The 26,583-nt window shown below is 31.6% G+C and overlaps 1 long non-coding RNA gene across 1 annotated transcript; it reads left to right on the top strand.

The window, feature by feature from the left end:
* The first annotated feature begins 12,966 nt into the window (after window positions 1-12,966).
* On the top strand, window positions 12,967-14,716 carry LOC148281547 (uncharacterized). Its single transcript, XR_015822331.1, has 2 exons — window positions 12,967-13,110; window positions 13,193-14,716. It is a non-coding gene; the product is annotated as an uncharacterized LOC148281547 (long non-coding RNA).
* Window positions 14,717-26,583: the final 11,867 nt, after the last annotated feature.

Here is a 26,583-nt window from a genome sequence, read left to right as displayed (position 1 = left end):
TAATTTCAAATGCAGAGAATAACCTGAAGGTGAAGACAATAGAATGTACTCTCCTCATACGGGTATTAGAACTTATGTAACGGAAAATGGAGTAGCTATATCTACATTCTAAATACAAACATATTAAAATCGTTATCTATTTTTTTTATCAATTAATGTTTCGCATAGGTCTGGATTTTAAAAAGTATATTTTCTGAAAATATAATAGCCAACCCTCGTGTGCGCTCCTCTCAAACCGTTTCGTCTGGGGTGAGAAATGACTCAATACATCCGCCCTAGTATTTTTCTCAAGAATTTCTCTTCTACCGATCTTTGTCACCAAGGGTCGTGGTGTGAATTCATTTTTTTCCTACAGACGTGGAGAATTTTTAAATTAGTTTCTAAGAGCATTACGCCTCGCTGGAGGAGAGGAAAATGGGCAAATCGAAAGTTAATATGTAATTAAATTAGTGGGCAAGAATTCTCCGGATTAACGAGACGATCGCTTAACGTTCGATCACGAAGGAAATTAAATGTTTAACCGAGTATTTCCGAATAAAAAATAAAATAAATGGTACACTATGTAAAGCGTTGCAATCTTTTTATAGGATTAGGAAAGGGTCACTAAGGTGGTTTGATCGTGTAGAACGAATGGATGAGAGAAGAATAGAGAAAAGGATAGAGTAAAATAATAAATCTCACATCTCACCACATCATCGAGATTTGCACTGGTTAAAAAGCCCAGAGACAATAAAATATAAGCTTTGCTGGACAGTATTGAAATTTCTTCATGGAATTGTTCCAAGATACTTTATCGGACCTCCGTATTAGAGGAAAATACATGTCAAAGAAAATGTATTCACAGGTCAGCATTTGATTCAGGCAGTGAAAAACTTGTCGAGCTTCGGCGTTGTCTAAACACTAGGTTCGGAGGTCATGCTTTTGCCGCAGCCGGCTCCTCTCCCTGGAATCGATTACCTTCATACTTGAGAATCATTCACAGTCCTAGTCAGTTCAGATCTCGACTGAAATTCCACGTGTTTCGTTTACCATACCCTGCATTTAAAAATATTTAGTAAATACGTAGTGTTAGCTTACATATAATGTAAGTTTAAGTATAGGATTGTAAAGCGCCCTTATAGTGATTTTTCAAAATGTCGCTAGATAATATCATGAATAAGGAAAAAATTTACTACACGGCGCGACTAAAAGGTAACGCAGGACGATGACGACCAAGTAAGACGTGGAATAAATAAAAAAAAAAATAATATTTAACCAACAATGTCGTACATATGAAGCAAGGGATAAAAAAAGATAAGATTACCCAATGGGGAGAAAAACAGAATCTCAAAATTCATCGTACAAGGGATTGAAGCTGTACAATGAGTTACCTCACGAGATAAAAGAAATATAAGGAATTATTTAAAATTAATTTGAAAAAACATGTTCTTGAGAACTTTTGAAAAAAAAATAGAATTGTTAGTAAAAGTTTGCATTAGTTCTTAAGATGTATGAACTAACTTAATAAAGCATATAAATAAATAATTAGATAAACGAAAATCTTAAGTCTGGTTTTGCCAAAAGCAGACACAGCTAAAGGGCATGTATGACAAGATGCATGAATGCGGATATAGCTAGGAATGTATGTCAGGATAAAATGTGTGGCGGTTCATCCTCTGGCGAGCCCTACGGGAAATAGCGTGATGGAAGAAGTAGAAGTATGCAATCATTTTTTAATCTCAATGTAATGGTGTAAGTAAAACACCTAAATTCCGTCATTTAAAATATCCCGCAGCTTAATGAATGAAAGTCAGAAGGAAAGTGTGATATATAAGGTAAGGGCAATGTCTTTATAGCCGTGTGTGGAACGGGGGGCCCAGGCGACGGTCGGCGTCGCGGCGCTTCTGTTGCCGGGGAAGCGCTCTGACGTCATAGCGCAGCCATTGATCGCTGTTATGACGTCACGTGCACTATAGCTGACTACCGTAGATTTAGGGCAACGCAACGTAATGAAATTATCAGCTAAATCGAGAATGTTTTAGTTCGCGTTAATGGCCAAGATTGTAAAACAACGTACAGTGCGTTCGAATGTTTATTAATCCTACGTTAATGTGTTAGTGACAGAACATTTTTAACTCTTAAAATACTGTGGTAAATAATCTCTTTGCGCGCGGTGATGTAACATCGTGTCACCACTAGTAAAAGACGGAATATTCTAAAGTTCAGACATTTGAAAAAAAAAACATGAAGACATACTGTTTAATCGGGTTGCGGTCCTGTAGCTAGTGTCTCCGACTCACCGACCAAAGGTCTGTGGTTCGAATCCCACTCTACCCCAACTTGATTCCATTTTCTAATAGTGAGTTATTTACAAGTCGTTGAAAATGGCCCTCAAAATTAAATATTTGGGTAAATCATAAGAACGCAAATATTTCTTTCTTATAAAAAAAACCCTTTTCCATAATTTAGGGTAATAAACACATAATTTAGCCCTGTTATAGCATAATAAATTGAAAATGAAAAATACGCCGCTCGTGTTACGCGCGTCCGTCCCCTATCACTGTCATAAACCGATTGAAGACAGAATATGTTTTAGACAACACCCGCCGCAGAACAGCGTCTTTGTCCTTCTTGTTATGACTTCTATCTTCGTGCTTTCTCTTGTATAAGGTATCTGTAGGTATAGATGTGTTGCTGAATTAGCGGACATTCATTCTTTGCGCAGCAAGGATAAATATTTTTTGTATTAACATTAAGCATAGTAATACAAATTTTACTTTCCAAATCGGGTGTGAAAATATCAATTTGAAGATTACAAAAAATACGAAATTATAATTTTAAAAAATAAGAGAGATATATCAAGTCTTGTGTCCTACGTCGACTAGTGCGACATCACAGCCACACAAGAGTTAAATAAAATATTCTAGCGAGCCCAGTACCAGATTAGTTATGTTAAAATAGCTTAAATGCTTCCAAAAATTAATATACTAATTCAGTTCGATAGATAAAAAACAATTTAATTAAAAACATTAATTTAGTGATCATGGCTCGTCTTCTTTACAAAAAAATAAATTTGCAATTCTAAAATATGCCATCGCATTTCCCGGAAATTTTAGCAATTATTAAAATCAGGTAAGTATTCCGAAACAGGTACGAATAATTTAAAACGTATTATTATACGAGCGAACCATTTTATTGGTCGATGGAGCGAACAAAAAGAAAATTTAATTAATTTAATATTTAAATCCAAGCTTCATTATTTTTAAGAACGTGCAGAAACACTTATTTGGAATTTGTATTTTTATCAGGTTTGACGAATAATATTGCATTGATAGTAATCAGACGTGATTATATTAAATCGTTTTAACACTTCCTCCGTTCTATAAACTCAGTTATAATATAAGTAAAGAAATAAAAAAATAAATACAGACCAACGAAGTATAATCAAAAACACCGACGTCAAATTTACTGAATAAAATTAATGAAAATATCACGTAATAAAACAAATGAGATTATTTAACAATATTAACATTACAATAGAGATTGAGAACATTTAAGAGAGAACATGATAGTCTAGGCAGTATATGGGTAATAACCTGTCATTGGCTGGTTTAAGTGGCCATTTTACACAATGTGTAACGTTCACCATTCTGCCTATGATTGAAAATAATTGTTTCTTGAGGCTATAGAGCTGAAACCTTTATTGATTCGGTATATTGCTATCTTTCCTCATGCACTGAGGGTTCCAGGTTCGATTCGCGGTAAGATTGTGAAAATTGAATGCGATTTTTCTCCATCTTGGGTATTCTCCACTGTAATTGGGCCTCCTGGTCTGTTGTGGTGCAAAACAATACAAACACAAAATGTTTTGTAAATAAATGTTTGTTTTTGTATTGTTTTTAGTTATATTTGTTATTTAAATAATTTAAAATATTAGTTAATATACAAAAAATGTAATATTAACTAACCAAAAGAAATAAATAAAAAAAACGCATTAAAAAAACACAACCAAGTAGTTGACCAATTCCCACGTTAATTTATATTTTCAACGCAGTAATTCATTTCTTCAGATTAATTCAATTGAATTAATTTATTTTTAAATAATGCAATAGATCCGGCCAGTAACAATATACATTTCCACAATAATTATTACAAACAGGTACATGATTTTCATTTTAAAATATGATTCTCAGTTGTGCACAGAGAAAACATTAAAAAAAACAATTAAACATTTTGTAACATTTTCATACAAAATACACACGATAAATCTAGATTCAAGTCGTACAATAAATCAGAAGGAATTTTGCTATCATTTTTTTTTACACTGACATTTTTATCTTGTTTGATAAGCTTTTTAAGTTTACAATATTCTATAAAAAATCTCTTATCGTGGAATAAGAACTGCGTGTTGGTCAGAAACCGAAATAAACTAGTTTTAATTCATATCTAGCACATACCAAAATTTACATGTCACTTGACTATGTACATTTTGTTAAAAATAATCCAAATGGACAGCTTAGGTAAAATTAACGGATACGTGTCTTTTCACGAACAAATAGTTTCTCATAACTGAAAGAAGCAACGAATCGTTCTCAGGTAAATCACAACCGTAGAACTTATATTACGATAGAAAGCTATAAAATACAAAAAGGATAATAAACAATATATAAAAATATTGTGGGGTGTAGGATAAAGACTGCAGTTCTGATTGTGAAAAAGAACCAGAACCCTGGACGACCTCGCAACTGGTGTGTACCTACACAAACATTGCACACGATACACCCGCACGATACACCTGCTACACACGAGTAAAAAGAGTCAAGACATATCGCAAGAAAATTATAACGACTTTCGAACTTTTCGATTCGTGTTTTTGTATTAATATCTTTTCTTAGCGGCGACAAAATACGAAGTAAGCAAACGCTGCGATTAATACGGGAAAATACTGGAAGAAATCATAAAAAATGACCTTTTTGCATTATTCGTGCGAAAAAGAAACGCCGGATGAAGCTAGATAGATCTCAAACTGATATGTTTAATGCACGTTGGTGCACGGGGCACTGTTACATGAAAGTAAGGTGATCAGGCTGAGGCTTCAGGTGCCGTCCAGGGACGATGAATGAAAAAAAGTTTATAAGCAATGACAAAAAATAAGTAAACGCGTAATTTGATGAATATTTCGAGAAACTCTTTCGATACATAAAAATAAAATATTGCACACGCTTGATTTCACGTCAATGGCCGTAATAACGGATGCAATGCTAACTTGATTTCGTTCTGAAACAGGTTAAAAGTAATGAATATAAACTAGTATAAAATAGTCGAGTAGTGAATAATCGACCAACATACGTAATGCGCTGTCACTCATTCATAAAACTAATGGACGTTTAAATCTAAAGTATTTATAGGATCTGGCGATGCAGAAGTAACCAACCAGTTTGGAAATCTTATAATTTATATATGATACATATTCAATATTTGTTTATTTATAAAACACTAGATCAATATACAAATTATACACATATAAGGGCGGGCATATTGCTTTAATGCAATTTCTTCCCACCTACCCAAACCGTTCAGTTTGAGAAAATTACAAGTACATGGACATATTCTAGGTAATTATACAGAATCTTAAAATTTTATACAAAATTGTAAATAAAAACGAACTAAAATATTTACACTATACTACAAAGAGTGGAGAGGGGATGGGAAAGAAAGAAGAAGGGGAAAGGAACAGCTCAAACATTCAGATAGTGACATTTTAATATTGATTTAAATGTAAATAAAGAAGGGGGCGTCTCTAACATTAATGGGTTGATTATTCCACAATTGAGCAGCTTTTACTGTGAAAGAGGAGGCAAGAAAATTAGAAAGGAGAAAGGGTATTAAAAGGGTTCTCTCGTTACTAGAACGAAAATATAGTCCATGTTGCGATAGAGGCTGGAGGAGCTCTCTCAGACAAACAGGCGAAATGAGACTATTTAAAATATTATGAAGAAGTGATAGTATGTGAATGTTTCTTTTATGCCTGATAATGAGCCGGTGTAGTTGCGTGCGGTATTCGATTATGTGAATTAGCGAAGATTCGATTGTGTGAATTAGCGAAGATTAAAGATATAACGTATACAAACATTCTGCAATCGTTCCAACATATCAAGCAGTTTAGAATTAGCATTTGCGTAATATACATCTGCATAATCAAGGAGTGGCAGGAGTAAGCTCTGGACTTATGTTTGCTTAACATTGATTGGCAAAAAATTCTGCAATATTTTAAGTGAGAACGAACTTCAATAAAGATTACGATTAACTTTGTTAACCTGATCGTGCCGCTAAAGCTAGGGTTTCCTAAGACAGCGGTGTCCGTATCTTAACGGCCGTAGTGAATGAATTAATTAAAATCAACACCATTTAACACCGTTTTCCTAGGAAACCACTCTCTAGTCGACGTTACGACGGCTGTCTACTGCATTACCGTTCACTACGGCCGTTAAAATACGGGCACCGCTGTCCTAGGAAACCCTAGCTTTACAAGGGTTATAAAAAAGGAACGGTGCAAGGACGCTACCTTGGCGAACTCCGGTGGTGACCTCAAACCAATCTGTGACAACATCGTTAATTCTGATTCGGCATTCGCTACTTGAGTGAAGGGCTTTAATAAGTTCGATTAGTTTTATAGGCTTCTAGTATTTTCCAGAGTGTGGGTATATGCGGACTATCAAACGCTTTTTCGTAATCTACGAAGCACATAGCCGAGAAACTATTAAGTTATTTGTTCTCCAGTAGAATACAGCGAATGTTGTGGATATGATCCGCACATGACCTACCAGGTAGGAAACCCGCCTGGTTCTCTCTTAATGCTCGCATGATGGGTCCTCGAACTCTTTGCAGTATTATGTATGCAAGGAGTTGACGATAAACACCCGGAATTTCTCAAAAGCAGCATCACAGGCACTATTGGGCCCTTTACACCAACTAATGACCAAAGTGTGCGAATAAGAGAGGTGCCCGAGAGACTGAGTGAATGGGGAGATCACCACATTGCATAAAAATGGCGATTCATTAAACATTTATAACTATTGTGCCATCATGCTACTTAGTGTACCGGGAAAAGAACTTGCATATATGATACTGCAAGAATGAAGGTAAACACAAAAAATGCAAAGATATTAAATGTTTTCTGTAAAGATTGAAGATGAATTGGACGCATTTTCTGTAATGTTCTCAAAATCGTTGTTAATAACAAATTAAAAAAATAAATAAAAATAATAATAATATTAAGGTAAACTAAAATGTCCGAAACTGAAAAAAATGAAAAGTTGTAAGTACACGTTCTGCCTATGTAGATTAATTCACAGACAAAAATACTTTTTTTTGTTCGTTTCTGTGATTTATTATATTAAGAAATAAATAAAAACAGACACCATGATTTCGCTTTCTTCTTTTTTTAATAGCAATACAAATAGTAAGTATCTGCTATTTAAACAGTTGCACATAACTGATAGATAAAATGTGGCATATGCACATAGTTACGCCTATCTTGTAACAAGAGAAACATTGATTATTCGTACGTCAAAAGAAAAATGTCACATTATAAAATACAGGTAAACGTTTATCCTAAAATTTCGTCCACGGCCACATCAAGAAAAAATACAAATACGTAGGTATATACATGTACAGTGTACTTATAATACGAATCAAGTAAAGCCCTTGGCCTGGCTTATAAATTATTTGGGTATAATTATTCAAATCAATGAATAAAAAAATAATTGTTTCTGTTACGAAAGCGGTTTGAAGACATACAGTTTCTAAACTGATTTATTATTTATGCACAACTTCTTGAAATATCTTAGTTAATAAAATTCGATTTTTTATTTTATCTTACCTTACTCTTTATTATTTATAATTTTTTTAGATCTTAATCCGAATACTTTTAATTGTATTGTTTTTTACAGATTTAAATTCAGGTTTTGATTCACTTTGTTTCGTTATTATTTTTTCTTGTTTAAGATGCATTTATAAGCTCCTACTATTTTAATTTTAAACGAATTAAAACCATAATATCTATATACATGTTTATTCCTTAATTCAATTGAAATTCTCTTGCTTTTATATGCTTTTTAATTATTTTATCCTGTTTTGATATTATTTGTATTTTTAAAGCATAAAAATCATTATATACTATATAGGTATGTGCAGTATGTTACATGAATACAATATTATGCCTGAACTCTTTTATTTTAATTGTAATTAACATTGATGTCTGAGCACCCGATGACAAATTATTAGGTGATAGTTTATCGGGAAGAATATGCTCGACATTTTTGTTTTTTTGTGTTAAATAATATTGTAATATGTTTTCGTGAATAAAGACCAAACAACAATTAAAATTAATCATAATAACTTCTTATTTAAGTAAAAGCAACATATCCAATAAATTAAAAGTTGATTTTAATAAATCCATTAATAGCGAAAATATATTATTACATCATAAATCCAGACTCGGGCAAAGACACTCATTTTTCATAGCTTCAAAACTGTTTTTCAAAAATGCATTTCATAAGGATAATAATATGATAGCTTTCGAGTTATTTTTTGTGTTTATGTAATAGTGTATTTTATATTTGTAACTCATGTACACATATTGTAAAATGTTTAAAAAGGGTAGTGGTCCCGTGTAGTATAATGAACTCACGGATCAGAAGTCCGAGATTCGAAACCCCACTCAACCCCAACCAGATTTCCATTTTATAATAGTGAGTAAATTACAACTCATTGAAAATGGTCACCAAAATGGAAATATTTGATTATCTTATTTATTATCTTATACAACTTTTTGTACAAAATGTTATTTGTACATTGGCGGGCTTATTGCCAAATGGCAATTTCTTTCAACCAACCAATAAAATAGTAGTATTATTTTTATAATTCAAGTTACAGAACATATTCAATAAAAAATAATGATTAAAAAGCTAAAGATATATAAAAATAGAAATAAACGTATTTGTTTATAAATTACCTTAAATCAAAACTATTACTCAATAGGAAAAAGGAAAAAAAGAAAAAAGGAGGAGAGATTAAGGAAGAGAAAGGAGATGTTTCTTCAGACGTGATTTAAACAGAGATAATGTAGTAACGTCTTTGATGGTGGATGGGAGATGATTCCACAGTCGAGCCGCAGAGGAATTATGGATGGCTATTATGAGAATGCCTTGAGAATTAGAACTAAGAGGTAAACCATAAACTAATGAGCGTTGAAATTTTTCACGCAGGTTTATAGGAGCGTTAGGACTATGAAGTACATTAAACAGAAGTGAAAGTAGGTGATAGTCTCTCCGCTGTCTAATTTTGAGCCATTTCAGTGGCCTACGATAATCAGAAATGTGGTCATATAAGAAAGGAAAGGGTCTTCTAAGTTCGTTAGCTTTTTTTAAAATAAAAAATCTGACGATATCTGTTTTGCCTTGTAAGGACATTTTAGTTTGATTTTAATTATTAAAATTATAATTTTTATTCTGTATATTATTTTTAGTATAAATTTGTGTTGGTGTTGCACTTTAATGGTTTCCATAATTTACCAGTTATACTTTGATTCTAAATTTGTTCTGCCTTGTGAAGTTATAAATAATTAAGATTGGAATGTCGTGAGTTCGAAGCATCAGAAGATACTCAAGTTATGAATCACGTCGTAAAAATATAAAGGAAATTTGCTAATCCATTCAACTAAAGCCTACGCTGGGGAACTGTATGTTGGTATCAGATGTTTGGTGAAAATAGTTGGTAGGGAAGTGATCTACAAAGATATTATATCTTACATCCCATAAAATATAATAATAATAAAAAAAACAGAATTTCCAAAAGAGTCTTAAAACAAAATTAACATGCTATCTTAAAACTACATTTTATTTACAGATTTTTTTTTTACAACTGGATAGTTCTTTTTTTTACACAGGTTCTCATATACAGAGACTAAATATTGAACTAAAATTTGTTGTAATAATTTGAAGATAATAAATTGACCATGAAAGTGGCCGAAGCAATTTTTTTTTGTTTTTGAAAAGAAATACAAGCATTTTAAATCACATACATTTTTGTGACATTAATGTCATCGGTACCGGTAGGGCAGGTATGAAGGTAATAAAAACGTTAATGAGATATTGTTAGAAATTGAATATTACAACCAGAATTATCTTCTTTAAAAAAAAAAAGATAAAACATTTCTTTAAAAAAGGTTTCAACTAAAATATTTCATTCAATATATTTTTTTAAAGTCCGAAGGCATAATATTACGTAGAAATAAAGGAAAATGGCGTAATCTACTGGTCTAAAAATAATTGTAGTTTAGTTACATTAAACTTTTGAGTATATTTTTCAAACGAAATACCTTTAAAAATTATTGATTTTTTTTATTATTGCGCGATTAAAAAAAACTTTGGTTTTAAAATGGCAAAATTGTATGACTTCATCATTTTGCGTGCGTTTTACCAGACTACAGCCTTAAAGCACGAGATAATAGATGCCTTTGAGATGTGTTGGCGTCGAATGCTGAGAATCCCATGGACAGCCAAAAGAACAAATGTCTCCATTCTTGAGGAACTCAACGTGAGAGTTCGGCCTATCGGCCGTTTGCTGCCAACGTATTCTGAAGTTCTTCGGACACATGGCCAGACGTGGCCCAGAAAATCTGGACAAAATAATAATTACTGGCAGTGTGCCAGGACGAGGAAGCAGAGGTAGAGCTGCAGCTCGATGGATCGACCAGGTGAAAACAATGTCACGGGCGACCCTACATGGAGCTGTGGTGGAGGCAGAGCCGTGAAAGGTGGAGACGCGTTGTCAATGGAATGGCTGGGGAAAGTACCAACGATCACGACCCTTAGACCTGAGAAACGACAGGGAAGAAGAAAAGCAATGCCCATGTGTCACATAAATTATAAATAGATTTAAAAAATTCTATTACATTTGATTTAATAAACTTTCGATTATCATAAAGAAATTGATCAAATATGACACCGTTTGAGTATGGTCGCGTTTAAATAAGTGTTGGTGTAAGTGTGTCAAAAAGCTATTAAGCAGTTTAATCGTAAAGTTAGAATTACAAGTAGGTATGTACATTTTTTAGCATTCGAGTTTTTTTTTATAATTTATTATGTATGCTTACCTCAAAATCAGGTTTTTTGAGTTATGACTCTTTTGAGACCTTGGGGATGTATAAAATTCGGTGTAAAATATCAAAGAACGTTCTAGAAATTTCTGTTTTTATAAGATACGTATTTGTATTCATTTTTTGAGTAGAGTCTTGCGCTAATCAAGTATTTAATTATTTTTTAATTTCTATTTTTTTTTTTTTTTTTTTAAATTGTTGTTCATTTAGGGTCTTACTTATTAACCCAATATTAAATTACGCCTGGGTATAGTAGTAAAATAGGGATTGGAATACCATCCTTATTCTACCACCATAATAAGGAAGGTTTTCCTATCCTTATTCTACCACTGTGCCTCGGCGTCACTTTACACCAGGTTTATAAGATAGCCTATAGTAAAATTGGCTATGCACTATATAGTTATTTTAGTTTAATAAAAAATATAGTTATTATAGATAGCATCAAACAAACAAAAAACAGCCAGATGAATCTCACCCACATCTACAAAGGTTTCACCTCTTTTACTTCACAAAAGTCAACAGATAAAGTATTTCTTCCACATGCCTGAAAAACCGTTTTAAAGACCGTGGATTTTCCTATCGATTTCAATCATACAAAAAAGCAATGGTTTTCAGTCAAAAAAATAGGTAATCCTTTAAAGTTTCCAATTTTTCAATACCATATATAGCGAGCCCCAAAGCAACAGTGAGATAAACCCGAATTATTTCATTTTGAGATGACCGTACAGATATTTTAATAAATGAAATAAATCAATATTTTCAAATAATAAAATATTTAAGTTAGATAGTTTATGTATTCAAAAACAAAGTATTGATAATAGGCAAAACACCTGTAAGTTGACACGCCATCAAATTTTAAAAAAAATAATTCATAATCTACTTAAAATAATTTCATTCATTGAGACCATTTGCAAACCTAGAAGTCCGATTATAACAGAATCTGTTTTTCAGAGATATCTCACTGTTGCTTTGGGCTAACGATAAAGCAATTTTAAATTAAACTCTACTACTTTCACTGCTCCATTCACCGTGAGTATGGCAAATTATATGGAAACTGTCACAAAAATCTACAGATAGAAGAGTTGAGGAAATGAGGATGTTTAAACATAGGCAGAATAGTGAATGTTACACAGTGTACACAGTATCCAATTAAAACAGCCAATGGCAGGCCATAACCCTTGTAAATGTTCAGACTTCTATATTCCTTCTTAAAAATGTGTTTCCTCTCTGTTGCACAAAATTTAGATCTTAATAATTCCCTAGGGAGGAAATCCAGCCTGTTTACTAACATTTATAAAAATGATATAAAAAAAAAATAGCACGATTTTACGACTTTAATGCACTTTGCAAAAATAAATTATTTTAATGTCGATAAATAAAGAAGCGAAGCCAAAAAACACATTATCTAAATAGGGCACAAAGTATTTTCGTTCATTTTATTAATCATAATATATTTTGGAAATATCAAAAGCGCGGGATGTTGGAAGTTCGCCAATAATTGGCTTCAGACATTTTACATTGACGAACTTCACCCATTCCAGATGAACATCGCTGTTTGAGATACTGTACTAAATTCAAAGACGTACATATTAGATTTTTTTAAATATAATCGATGACATGCATGAGAACACTCATTCGATTCTTAACAAAGTCTGCATTTTAATTTTTTTTTTAATACATCGATTATTTTATATATATATATTATGTGTTGTAACGTTGTAAAAAACAAGTCCAACGTACCCCGTTTTGAAAGCATTTTAGTACTGGATTATAATTCTAAGTTGCCTGATTTAGCGCCATCTGATGGCCGCGGTAGTAACTCATCCATACGATATCCGTGCATTAGAAGTAGATTTCTTTCCATTTGAAAACTCGAGACGAAAAGTCCAATTGTCGCGCAAAGACTCAAAGAGAGGCGATCGCACATTTCAAAAATGTAGTCCTTCAAGAAAGAGAACGTTCAACGTAACGTAAGCCTATTTGTTTTAAATTTATTACCGAAATTCTTGTAGAGAGAGATATCATATTCTAATGAGATTGTATTTTATACAGGTTCCCTTTTTCTCTACCTTTTTTACCTTTCTCTACCTTTTTCTCTACCCTTTTCTCTACCCTTTTCTCTACCCCTTTCTCTACCTTTTTACCTTTTTCTACCTTTTTCTATTTTTTTTTCCATTTTTTTACCTTATTCTATTTTATTTACTCCACCTTTTATCTATTTTGTCCGATGATAAAGATTTTACAATGTAGTATATTTACTCCATGATTCGAATGGATCACTAATTATTACGAAGTTTATTCGTAAATACCTAGAAAAGTCAGTGTCGCATTTTAAAGTTTTCTTCAAGATCATGAGACACAAATTTACAAATGCAAGGAAGCAGACGATCATTTACTGAATTAAAATGTCGACAAATAATCTTCTGGGAAATCATCAACTGAGCCAACCACGAATAAAAATACATCAACCGAAGACATCGTAAATCGAGTTCCACCTGCAGATTTTATTTTGTAAAATCAACATTATTTCATATCATCTCGAGAAGAAAACAATCAAGAATCTATTTTACTTGTCATTATCATTGTTACGAATATTTATTTCTTAGATAAATTTATTGTCAACCACTTACTCATATTAGTTAGGCAGAATTCTGAATTTTTATATTAACTAATCTTGGTACATTTGTAGAGAATTGCTTCTTTTATTAAAATTTTGCATTTCACTAACGAGTTGTTTATTTCATAAAATCCAGATCTTTAAGTCATATTTGTTCCATTTTACAATAAGGTATTTTATATACGAGTATAACTTTTTGATTCCGTTCGTAAAATTAAATTTATACAACATATTCTTATTCTTTTGGAGAATTCTCATGTTCTTGCCGATTGAGCGAAACTGGTGAATGATAAGTGTTGGTAGGTACTTTATTTGGTTATCTGCATTATTCTTCTTAATCTTAAAAATTTGCTTATTGATTTTTGATAATCTATCTCTATAATGTCGCCCACCTGGGACCAAATAATTTATTTCAACCTACACTGACCGTTACAGTATACAATGTATGTGTTTTTTATTTCCTTTTTTAATTTTTAATTACTATAAAAAAATACCATATCATCTTTTACATAATATTTTCTTTTCTCTTTCTTATGTTATACAAAAATATTATAACTGTATATTAATTATAGGAGCGAAAATTCATAAACATTTCTTGTATACCCACGAACAGGTCATGCCTTTGTGGGATTTTTTCGTTTACTATTTTTACTGTTAATATGTATTTCATTGCTATGTAATTATCTCTTATTTTATGAAAACTCTGTTTTACCTCTTATGTATATTGTATTTTTTTTTAATGTGTAGGTATATGTGTACATTTGAATAGATGTTTGTGCTGAATAAATTAGTGGCCTTATTCTGTAACTAATTCGTTTCGTAAATTAATTTATATCCTATGAGAGGGTACGAGAGCGAAATACGATTTTGATTTCGTTAGAGTGAGATGGATATATGACGAACGAACAAACATACGAAACGAAATTGTGACAGAATAAACCACCAGTATTCCCCACGCACAGGAGTTTTTTGTATCTTATTATGAATCCTGTTATTTAATGCTATGTATATTTCTGTAAATTCAAAAATATTTAAAAAAAAAAACATTTGGATTGAAGTACTTTTCAACGTATTTCACATGTTTTCCTGGATTGGCACCTGCAGCGTAGTACTGATCATCTTAACTTCATGAAATAAATTATTTTAAAACGCAGATTGGATGAACGAATTAAGTTTGCCTATGTTTTTTAAAAGCAAATTTTGAAAAATTACATTTATTTTATTTCATCTTTCACAATTTTTTTTTCACATTCGAATATCAGTAGTTTCAAATTCCAAATAGTCACAATGCCCGTTCAAGAGGCCTTACTTAACAATGTTGCCGCACGTCAATTAACAAATGCGTTTGTGGTGTTTGGAGTTGATTATTGTAAAAGTATCTACGCACATCTACCAATAAATAAAATGATTCGTCTACAGCAGGGGTACTCAACTTGAACTGCTGGCGATCTACCTCAATATTGTTAGAAACTGTAAACATATAATATAGTTATAAACTAGCTGTACGTCGTCAGCGCACTAAATTCAGTAAATAAATATTTGAGGTCGCAGGCCCTATGGCATGGAATGCTCTTCCAGCAGAAGTTCGAAACTGTGAGAGTGAAGTGATGCTCTAGAAAACCCACCTGGGCCCGTATTACAATGGGAAGTTAACATTTATATTTAATTTTATCTACAAAGTAAAATGAAGTTTTTTGAATGAAAAATGGAATATGCATTTTTTTCCCTAAACATGTTCAATTACAGGTACCGACGAAAAAACTTTCCAAATATACACGTTCTCGTACATAGATATCGATTTTACTTTATACCGTCTCGATATGTACCGATGAAGATAGCGTTTGCAATCGCGGCTCTGTTTTCTGAATCAATTGAATAAATTCGTAGCGTGTCATTGTGATGACAAAATAAATTGTTTTTCTAAAAAGTTTTTTACCGGGTTATTAACTGACAATCCATACCTCATACTCATTGCCAAAATTTTGCATTTCGATTTAAATTATAAATAAATGTATGATAAACATTATATTTTATTGAATAATAATTATCGAACAAGATTAAAAGGTGTTCGGGGATTCAATCAAAGACAGGAAGTGTTTGTAAAATGAAGGTCTTATTGTATCTAATCGGGGGTCAACACCACCGAGAATTTATTACTAAATTATCATTTGTCATACGTTGTAACTAGGCACATAAAATTGACGGGAGAATATTTTTTTTTGTCGTTATGTTTAGTTTTATCAGTTCAGTTCAGTGTCGGAAATTGGCGTTTATTTTAGTAAACTTAACAATATGTTATTTATTTATTTTGTTCATTAACACCCAAAAGGCATTTACAAAAAATAAAATACATGTACTAAATAATACAGAATATACAGAAAAAATATGTGAAATTAATTAGAAAGGAAATAATAAAAAGTTTAACAAAGTAAGAAAAAAAAAAAACAATAATGACAAAGGTATGCAAGAAAAAACAGTGAGCACATGAACAAAAAATGCAAAGATATAAGCTTATGAAATAAATTCTGTAAAGCAAACACAGTAAATAAAGTGTTAAGGTAAGCGAGAAAGACAAATTTAAGTTTAATTAATAAACAAGCAAGCATATATTATTGCGAAAAAATAAGAAATAAAAATATTAATATATGAAATGCGTATTTGCCAATACTACAATGCAATTTGATATAATAGTAAAAAATAAAAAAACAAGTATAAAGTAATAAATAAACAAGTTAGTATTTTTTTAATTTATGGAATTGAATTGTCAATAAGTAATTATGTCCGCAATTAGGTACAATTAAGTCAAATTGAGTATATTACGATTATATAAAATTAAATTATAAGCAAATATATTAGACACTGTCTATCCACACTAGATATAGCAATTACTATGACAATGTACTTAGTAAATTAATTCTAATCTAGATTGAACCGGTAAATGTGGCAGTCCATATGTATAATTAATAATACACAAATATTATTATTAAGGTGTTAAGTATGTACGATTGTACATCCAAGTCGATCTTCAAAGGAGCTGCTTAAAAGACATGAAAACTTTAAAAATGTTACAGTATGCAGTCTCTCGGAGCAGTTAATTTTAGTCATATCATGCATGCTGCATTTAATTAATTAATTAATGAACATTGTCCAATTACAAAGATAAACCATATAAAGTATAACACTGGTAGCGTTCTGTGAACATTACCGGGATTTATATTACATAAATCGGCTTTAATTTATTTCCCTAACATCTCTGCCAAGATCCAAGATTGTCAGATGTATTTAACACCGTCCCGAACTCAACGGGAAGTTAACAGAGTTATCTTTTATAAAGTTTGTATTTGAAGCACTAACTTTGCGGTTATTCATTATAATAAAATAAATAAAACAACTTTGTTTCTAACCACTAATTTTTATTTTTCACCGACCGGTTTTAAAGCAAACAAGCTTCTTTGTCAAGGTTTACGTAACTACTGAATTGATTCCTTTTTATTTTATTTCTATCATGTTCACTAAATACTACACGTGGACCCAATAAATCAAGTGGTTTTTTCTTACACGGGTGGTAATTTGATATCATTATTTTCGAAGTAAGCCAGGAGAGGACTAAAAGAAATATTGTTTATTTGGTTATTAATTATTGTTTTCTTATTATGAATCGCTTTTTTAATTTCTAAGATTTCTAAGTTGAGAAAAAACCACTTGATTTATTGGGTCCATGTGTAGTATTTAGGGAACACGATAGAAATAAAATAAAAAGGAATCAATTCATTAGTTATGTAAACCTTGACAAAGAATCTTGTTTGCTTTGAAACCGGTCGGTGAAAAATAAAAATTAGTGGTTAAAAACAAAGTTGTTTTATTTATTTTATTAGAGTTATCTTTATTTATCTATATTTCTATACGAAAATACACCTTTTTTTAAAAAAGTATCTTCGTCGGTAAGCTGAAATCGAATATGTTTAAAATAAAAAAATCATATAAGTATTTACATTTTCGCTCAGTAAATTCGATTTTAATTTATGGACTATTGAAGATATATCTGTTACTTTCCATTGTAATTGCTTCCATGTATAGCAAATTGCGACAGTAAAAAATATAGGATCGAGACAAAGCCAAACGAATCGAGATTAATTTGATTTCCAGAAGCGCCCGTCCTTCGGAGAGGTTTTTTCTCCAAAACTTTACGCATCCATCAGTTTAAACTTTAAACGACTACTACTACTACCATCGCGACATTTCCCCGTAGAGGTAGCCGAGAGAATTAACCACCACACACGTCTATCCTGAAATACATTCCTAGCTTCTTCGACATTCATACATCTCGTCAAACATGCCCTTCGGTTCTGCCTGCTTTTGACATGACCAGACTTAAGATTTTGGTTTATCCGATCATGCCATGTCTTTATTGGTCGTCCTCGTCTCACGTTACCGTTCATGTTTTACAATTCTTTTGTCATCCATTCGTTCTACACGACCAAACCATCTAAGAGACCCTTTCTTAATCCTATCAATTATACCTGACTCATATTTACACTCTCGTCTGATTTTATCATTCGACGGTATCAATAATGGGCTTATATGAGACTAATAAAATGATTAAAGCTCGTATTTAAAGCAGATTTTTTTTGGAACTCGAGCATGTAATTTTTTACATTAATTTCCATTTATTCTTCTTTCCCTATTTTTTTTCTATCCTATCTTTTGTTCCCTATCCTAATCCTCATTGTTAGCTATATGGTATCATGTGTTATCTAATTGTTTTTTTTTTCAATATAAAACGCGTAATAATTGAATTTGTTATTATTTTTTATGTGTTGTTTGATAATAAGCGATTGTGTTGGTTTCAAAAAATACTATTTTCTAGTATTGATCAACTATTGTGTATAAAGATTAAGTTCTTACACGATTGGTTGGATATATACGACTTTTTTTAAATGCAAGAATTCCGTTTTGAATTACTGACAAGGTACTCTCATCGAATTTTTAATTACCTAATTCTTACTATAGGTACATACGACGATAATTATATTTTGATTGACATATTAACTGCAAACAATAAATATATTTTAAAACGCTGAACGAAAAGAAAACAAATAAAATTATAGTAAAATGAGACCATTGCACTTTGACACGAGAGTCGACTTAATCCAATCCATTTGCATCTGTATGCTTCTGCCGGGGATTTTGTCTAAGTAACCTTGAATTTTCTATTTTAGGATAACAAATTTACAATAATATTATTCATGAGTCGTGAGGATAATATACATAGTTGTAGTTATAAAATTATCATAATGTAAGATAAGAGTTCGCGCACAATATGCATGTTACTTCTGTGCAGTTGCAACAGTCAGTAATTGATGCTCTATTTGTTCATAGGTTTATTATCAACAAAGCGCTTTCAATGTAATGAACTTGTCATGTTTCTATTAAGTAATAAATTAATACTATGCATATCGACATCATTATGTTTATTATAGGATAAAATTAATATAAAGCTGAGGGAATGCATTCAACAATACTAAAAATTGATAAAATGTTTAAAAATATTTTTTTATGCGCCCAGATAGGTATAACATTGAAATAAAATAGTTTATGGTATAACAAGTATGATATGTATAAGATATGCAGGTTATTAAATATTTGTATATAACCACTTACAGACATTTCTATGTCTACCGGTTTCGAGACGTACCTGTCTCATCGTCAGGAAACCAATTCGGACACCGTAGAATATACAATATTAATAACATTCAGTAAAAATTTTGACCACAAAGTTAATGCTTTCAATATGAATAATTTAATATGTAGGTACTTATCTAAAAAACAACAATAAGAATGAGAATAAAGTATCAAAAGACATTATGCTTCATAGATTTAAAGATACAAACTGCATAAAAGTAGGTAGGTATAGTAAATAATTAAATATGTTGAAAAATTGTAACAGTTTTAAGAAAAAAAAATTAGTTTGAATTATGTGCAGACAGCAAAACAGAAAAAGGCAGAGTGATTTTTACAGCATTCGAACAGTTGAAATTATTTTGATTTTACCGCAGTAAGATTTTTTACTCTAAAAACTGAAAAATGAAGCACAATTTCTCCATACTCGTTTCCGAGCTAGTGTAGTCGGATGATTGGAAAATGTACAAAATATTTATGTCTACCAGACGCCATAACAAGGGTAGATTGCAATCTTGTACATATATTTGGTACATTAATACTTGGCACCTTATCAGTCGAGTTAAATCAGGGACGTTCAGTGTGTTTTGTTACACACGTAATGATATGATGATCAGTCTTACGCTTAAAGTGTCAGTCTAGGGACTGTGAAATACTCTATAAACCAAATTTTAAATAATTGTTATTGCATGTCAACCATGTTCGGAATTCATACTTCTTAAATGGTAGAAAAAACGCGCTGACCATTAATAATTTGAATCGGGATGCGGTCTCATTCCCATTTTCTAACAGCGAGTTATTTACAACCAAAATCAAAGAAAAAGCAAGAAGGTAAGAAAACCAATAATTACAACTTTTGCTCGTGTAACGTCTCTATCGCAATTTTCACATATTTTTAAAACTATTTTTCGTTTTATATTAAGTTTTAAAAATAAGTTAACGTTTGAATTCGAGTAATGCCTACTCATGAAATAAAATTTAAATAATAATAAATAAAAAAATGCGATTCGAAATACGAAAAAATACTCGCAACTCTACAAGTGAGTAATTTTATGGAGAAAGCGTAATAAGTATCGTGTTCCGTAACAAAGGAATTTGTCATAAATTATTTGACACAAATAAATCAATACATTCTTCTACAAACGACATCATGTGTATTACAATACGTAAGTAATTTATAAAGCCTGTATATTGTGAGTACTTACTGGAATGGATTTAAATGTTTTTCTGATATATTGTTATTTTTAAAATACTTAAAGGACGTAATAAAATAAATATTGCATTTTATTGATGTTTATTTATTCACGCTTTATTAAGTTAGTTCAAAACATTGACATTTATTTCAACAGAGAAGGAAAACATTTTTGAGAAGGGAATATGGCCTGTCATTGGGTGGTCACTTTACACACTGTGTTACATTCATTATTCTGCCCATGTTTCAACATATAAAAATGACTAGATCATTGGTCCGCCACTTTATTACCTCATCCCCAACCTTTTTACAGTGCTCATCTTTTATTTTCTTTTATAATGTTTTATATTTTCTTTTTATTTTGTAACATTTTCTGTTATTTTATTTGTGAAAAACCTTTGCTGGATGTATGTACTATTTATGACATATGACATATTAACTAAAAGGGGTGCTTTTACACTAGAATATTTCACCCGAAGCGTAAGACTGATTATCTAACCTTTAAGGAACTGAAAAAAAAAATCAAGATTCGCTGCGATTGGTGTATCAATGCAGTGTCATATGTACCATTAGGTGCGGAAAGGAATATTGTATTTTTAAAATTTTATCTGTCGTTTTTCCCCGTTAAAAATATTTGAAAAACATAATATTAAAAAAAAATAAAAAAACATCGTAAGAACTGAACTAAAAATTTGATTTTTTAATTTTTTAAAATTGTTTTTGAATATTTGAAGGCTTTCAAGTTCTTTGATTTCTTCGGGTTAATTTTAAACCCTTGTACAATGAGTTTTCAGACTATTTTTCTCCTTACTGGTAATCACATATTTTGACATAATTAAAGATGAAAAAAACAAATAACGAAATTTTATTTTTTTAAATACTTAAAGAATTACATATTTTTAATAATACATTAATAAAAAGTTACATAAACGTCAGCGTAAAAGTATGATAAGAGATAAATTATAATTTTAGGAAGAAAACAAATTTTTTGATGTGATAGCAAAGAAGTCTATCATTAGAGTAGACTGTTATCAATGTATATAGATAAATATTCAAAGAAAACGATAAATTTACGGTGTATAATGTGATAACTTAAACCAGTCACCGACAGGTCATAAGCCCTGTATGGCTAGATTTCCATTTTCCAAAACTTTTTCGTGTCTGTAAAAAATATATCTCTCATAATTAGACATACCTGGGCTAATTCATCGCTTTTATGTCCGTTTCGATAATCCATCTTAGATGTTTTTTGATAGTACGTACATTGTTCGTTATTAATTATAATTATGTATATTACTTATAACGAACAAACTTTTCGTGTTTTTAACATTACTAACTTTCATCGACCGATTAATACCCAGGTCGATGTCAACTTTACTATCATCACAAGATTTTAATTTAACTATTTTTCTGATGATGTTTGCGGACATCATTTAAATCAATTGACACAAGGCAATGAATCATTTCAATTTATAAAGGCAATTAGAAACCAGCTAAGCTTAGAAGGAAAACAGACTTTTGAAATAGGATAAAATAAATTTACAACTCGCCTAGAAACAAAGTGAACAATAGTAGATTTGTAAATAAACAACTTTGTATATTTGTTTTGCACAAATATAAATATATACGAACACCTGACGGCTGTTGTGAAATGTTTGAAAATCGCTCTTAACCTTTTACGGAATTGCGTAGCAGAAATTCAAAGTATAAAGAAAAAAATATTTCAGAATATAAATAAGCTGTAAAACGACAACAAATATTATTTATAAAGTTTGTATTGGCAATTACCCCAGAGGGTGTTTTAGGTGTACAGGGCACTACATTGGTACACGGAACGCAGCGTATATTGATGATTTAATACATGAAGGTATGGAGATCATTCTTATGATTCAGATCCAGAAACAATGAAATATTGCACTATAAAACTACATTTTAAATCAATTAAATAATGTTTATAATCGGGTTGTGGTCCCGTGGCTAGTGTTGCGGACTCACGGATCAGGGGTACGAGGTTCGAACCCCACTCTATCCCAACTTGATTTCCATTTTCTAACAGTGAGTTATATCATTAATGTTTAAATCTGTAAAGAAATTATCAGTTAGGGCTCTACTTTGGTGCAACTTAATTTGTCCCCATGCGTCGCACTCAAATATAAATTAATACTTGATAACAGCACCAGGTTTACTAGTATGCATGGCTAATATAATCTTAGATATTGAATAAATATGGCAAAAGGACACTGCAATACAGTATACCTAAAATATGTCAAATGTTACCAAACAATACTATAATAGTGAGTTGAATACAGGAATGGTACGTATGCTCAAATTATGGCTAGTGGAAAAAAGTTTTTTTTATTAATTACAGTTTTAATTTGTAATAATATAATAAAATATGGTGAACACGATCACAATACTAGAGAAAAGAACAAAATTAGACTTCCATTTAGGAAAAAGGCAAAGTCACAAAATTCAATTTTATTTAAAGCAATTAAAAAGTATTACGAAATGGAAAAAAATATTTATGAAGAAAAAAACATATCAAAATTTAAAATAATGGTCAAGACATATGTGATAAACAATTTATAAATTAAATATATTTTCAATGTTATTATTAGAACACACATAACAATATGTATGATATGTGTGCCCTACTTTAAGATTTAAATAAATAAATAAAAAAATAATATGTAATGTTTTTCAAATAAAATTATTATTAATAAAATTATGATTAAGTATGAAACCTAAGCAATATATAAGAACCTGCTGACTAGTTGTATGCTTACAATTCGGCAGGACTTTTTTAAGATTATTGTGTAAATATTTTTGAAAAAAAATCGTTGAAAATGCCCACCGAAATTAAAATATTATGGTAAATTATTAGAACGCTGATATTTATTTTAAAAATATATATATATGTACTTAATCTACTTAAGTTTAAAACAATGATAAGAACCTGCTGCCGAATTGCATGTTTTAAATTTTTTTTAAAAATTAACTTTAATTTTAAGATTATTGCGTTAATATTTATTTTTAAAACATTAAACAATTCACCATTTTTATTTTTTAATATTTTATTTGTTCTTTTACAATCAATGTATAACTTTATTAACATTAATGATGATGTCCCGTGCCGAGGGAGACATTTTATATAATTTTGAAACATGCGAGGCGAATTTGCAAAACGTTGACCTTACTTTACAAGACAAGAAAGCATCATAATAATGAGGAAGTTCAGTGCTACAGGAAATTAGATATAAAAAGTGTTTTCCTACATGCGGTAAAAAATAGTTGTTAAAATTAGGTGTAAAAAAATAATTAAAATACACTACTTTAAATGACGTCACGAGTTCTTGTAAATCAACCAACAATAGTGTTGTGATAGATTTCCGGTTCACGGGAAACCAATTCTTCAGAATTCAGCAGAACTCAACGTAGAGAACTTGTGACGCCGCAGGCGGAGTAATTTCAAAACTGCAAAACTTAAAAAATCATAGTCCTGATAATAGGATACATAAAAATATTTTAAAAATACTTTTTCTGTCTTAGTTAAATGATAATTATAATAAATATTTTTTGAAACCACTGAACTTCTTCATCCCAGTCATCAAACACACGTTTTTAAAATAGCTACAGCTTACTATTGTTTAGTCAATAATGCATGTCCGCCATTTGACTATGTATCCCTTTGTTATTATTTTTGTAAGTATGACGTTGTATAAAGATTTATTCTTGTAATTATTTTTATATATCAGCGAAAAAAGATAGCAAATTTGACTCGCTACTCGATTAATTTAAATTAAATAGACAAACAAGGAATTTAATTATGGATTTGCGCTTTAAAAAGGGACTAGTTAAAGGCAGTTTCAATATATAACCGTGTTGATTTAGGCAGCGTTCAATTTTAGAAAGCGCTACGGTAAATATAAGTATTTATAGCTTATAGCTTATTTAATAGCTTTCTTTCAAATATGTATTTTATGAAATCTTATTATTTTTAAGCTCCGATTAGTATGGAGCGTAAGACTGATAATATCTTGCACCATTTATTGCATATTATCATAATTTCCTTATCCGCATCTAACGGTGCATAGAGCACTGCACCACTTGGTACACCAACCGCGGCGTATTCAGATCATTTTTGTTACATAGAAGGTGAGGTGTCAGACCAGGAGCATTGAAATATTGCAGTGTAAACTACCTTTAAAACTAATATTTCACGCTCATCCTGCCAGGACTCAAACTCATGATCTCAAGAATGGTAGGCGAACGCGCCTACCATTACAAAATTGACTCACCTCCACTAGGATGTTTAGCTGAGAGTAGCTATCGAGTCAGAAACGCTCATCCAGGGCTCAGGTTCTTTTCACACTCAGGATGAGGAAATTTAGTGTATTTAAAAAAATATATTTGTTAACATTTAATTAATAATAAATCAGAGCTATGATTTTTTAAGCTTTGTATTTCTGAAAGAACTCGCGTGTGACGTCAGAGGTTATTCTCTGTCAGGTCTTCCGATTGGTTCGTTTACGGTAAGCAAACCGGAAATCCTTTACAGCTCTCATATCATTGGTTGGTTCATATGAACCAGTGACGTTGTTCAAAATAGTGCGATTTTTAAAAAAATATGTTTTTCGTACATTTTCAAGAAATTCTGCCGTTCAATTTAATGCTTTAACTTTTAACGCGCGCAAGAAAACATTTTTTGTATCAAATTTCCCGTAGGGCTTCAGCCCTCAGCCCGCAACTTCAGTTCCTCATTGTAGGTATTATGTATCCGCCCGGATACAAAACTTTTACCAACAATATACAAATAATTTAGCAAAACGAATAAAAACGATCCATATCGTTGAATCACATTTGGTTGGCGCTGGTCACACTCCGATCCCAGACATGCGCGTCCCTCTCTCGACCGTGGCGGTGCCGCGAGGAAGGAATGGGAGAGATGTTGGTATTTTTCCACCGTCTCGTGCGGTTGGCGCATACGTCACCGGAACACATTCCCAGAACTTGCCAATAAGTGATTTTTCACCTTTCGTGCGTGCAAATGCGCGCGGTGCTATTTTCGTGCTCTTTACTGCGCTGCGCGGCACGTACCGCCACATAACCGACAATGTTAGGCGCGCGTCATGTCCAATCATCATCATTACTTTTCCGACCCCTCGAAATGATAAGGTTTTGACTAACAACGAGGAAGTTCAGTGCTACGGGAAATCGGACATAAATAATGTTTTCTTACACTTGGTAAAAATTAGAGCATTGAGCAAGAGGTCACGGGTTCAATTCCCGACATGGTTGATACGAAATATTTATTTAAAAAATATGTTTTTACACTGGAATATTTTTGGTTCTTGGACTGGTACCTGATGCGTAAGGCTGATCATCTTACCTTCATGCAACAAAAATAATAAAGATACGCTGAAATTGGTGTACCAATGCAGTGGCCTATGCACCATTGGGTGCGGAAAGGGGATAATGCTGATGATGTTATCATCTCAGTTTCACTTTTCTACGGCTGGCTGTTTTCTGCATAACTACGTCCAATTGTCTTCGTGCGAACTCTGCTTGAGAATCAACCAAGAGTTTAATCGTAAGTGCTTACAAAAGGAAAGTAGGGTGTGCCAAATCACCGAAAAAGTATCAAAATAGTATCGTGTTTGTTGTTGGTTGATCAATAAACGAATACACCCACCATTATGATGTATTTACGATCTGAAAATCAATCTAATTTTAGAAAGCTTTTATAGAAATTACCCGCTTTACCACGCACCCGACCGCGCCGCGCTCGCACCCACTCCCCAAAAGCGTACAAATAGGCGAGACTGTATTTGTGGACGATTGCATTAAAGCTACATTGTAATACTTATGTCAGCGGTTAGTGAATCGGCTACCGCGCTCAACATGTGGATCCCGGGACAAGTTCCGACACGAAATATTCATCTATAATTTTTATTT

The sequence above is a fragment of the Micrasema longulum genome, unplaced genomic scaffold, assembly GCF_059751315.1.
Source record: "Micrasema longulum isolate JH-2025_06_02 unplaced genomic scaffold, ASM5975131v1 h1tg000438l, whole genome shotgun sequence".
Classification (NCBI taxonomy): Eukaryota; Metazoa; Arthropoda; class Insecta; order Trichoptera; family Brachycentridae; genus Micrasema; species Micrasema longulum.
Note: the sequence above shows the minus strand (reverse complement) of the source record. Positions and strands in the feature narration are given on the sequence as shown.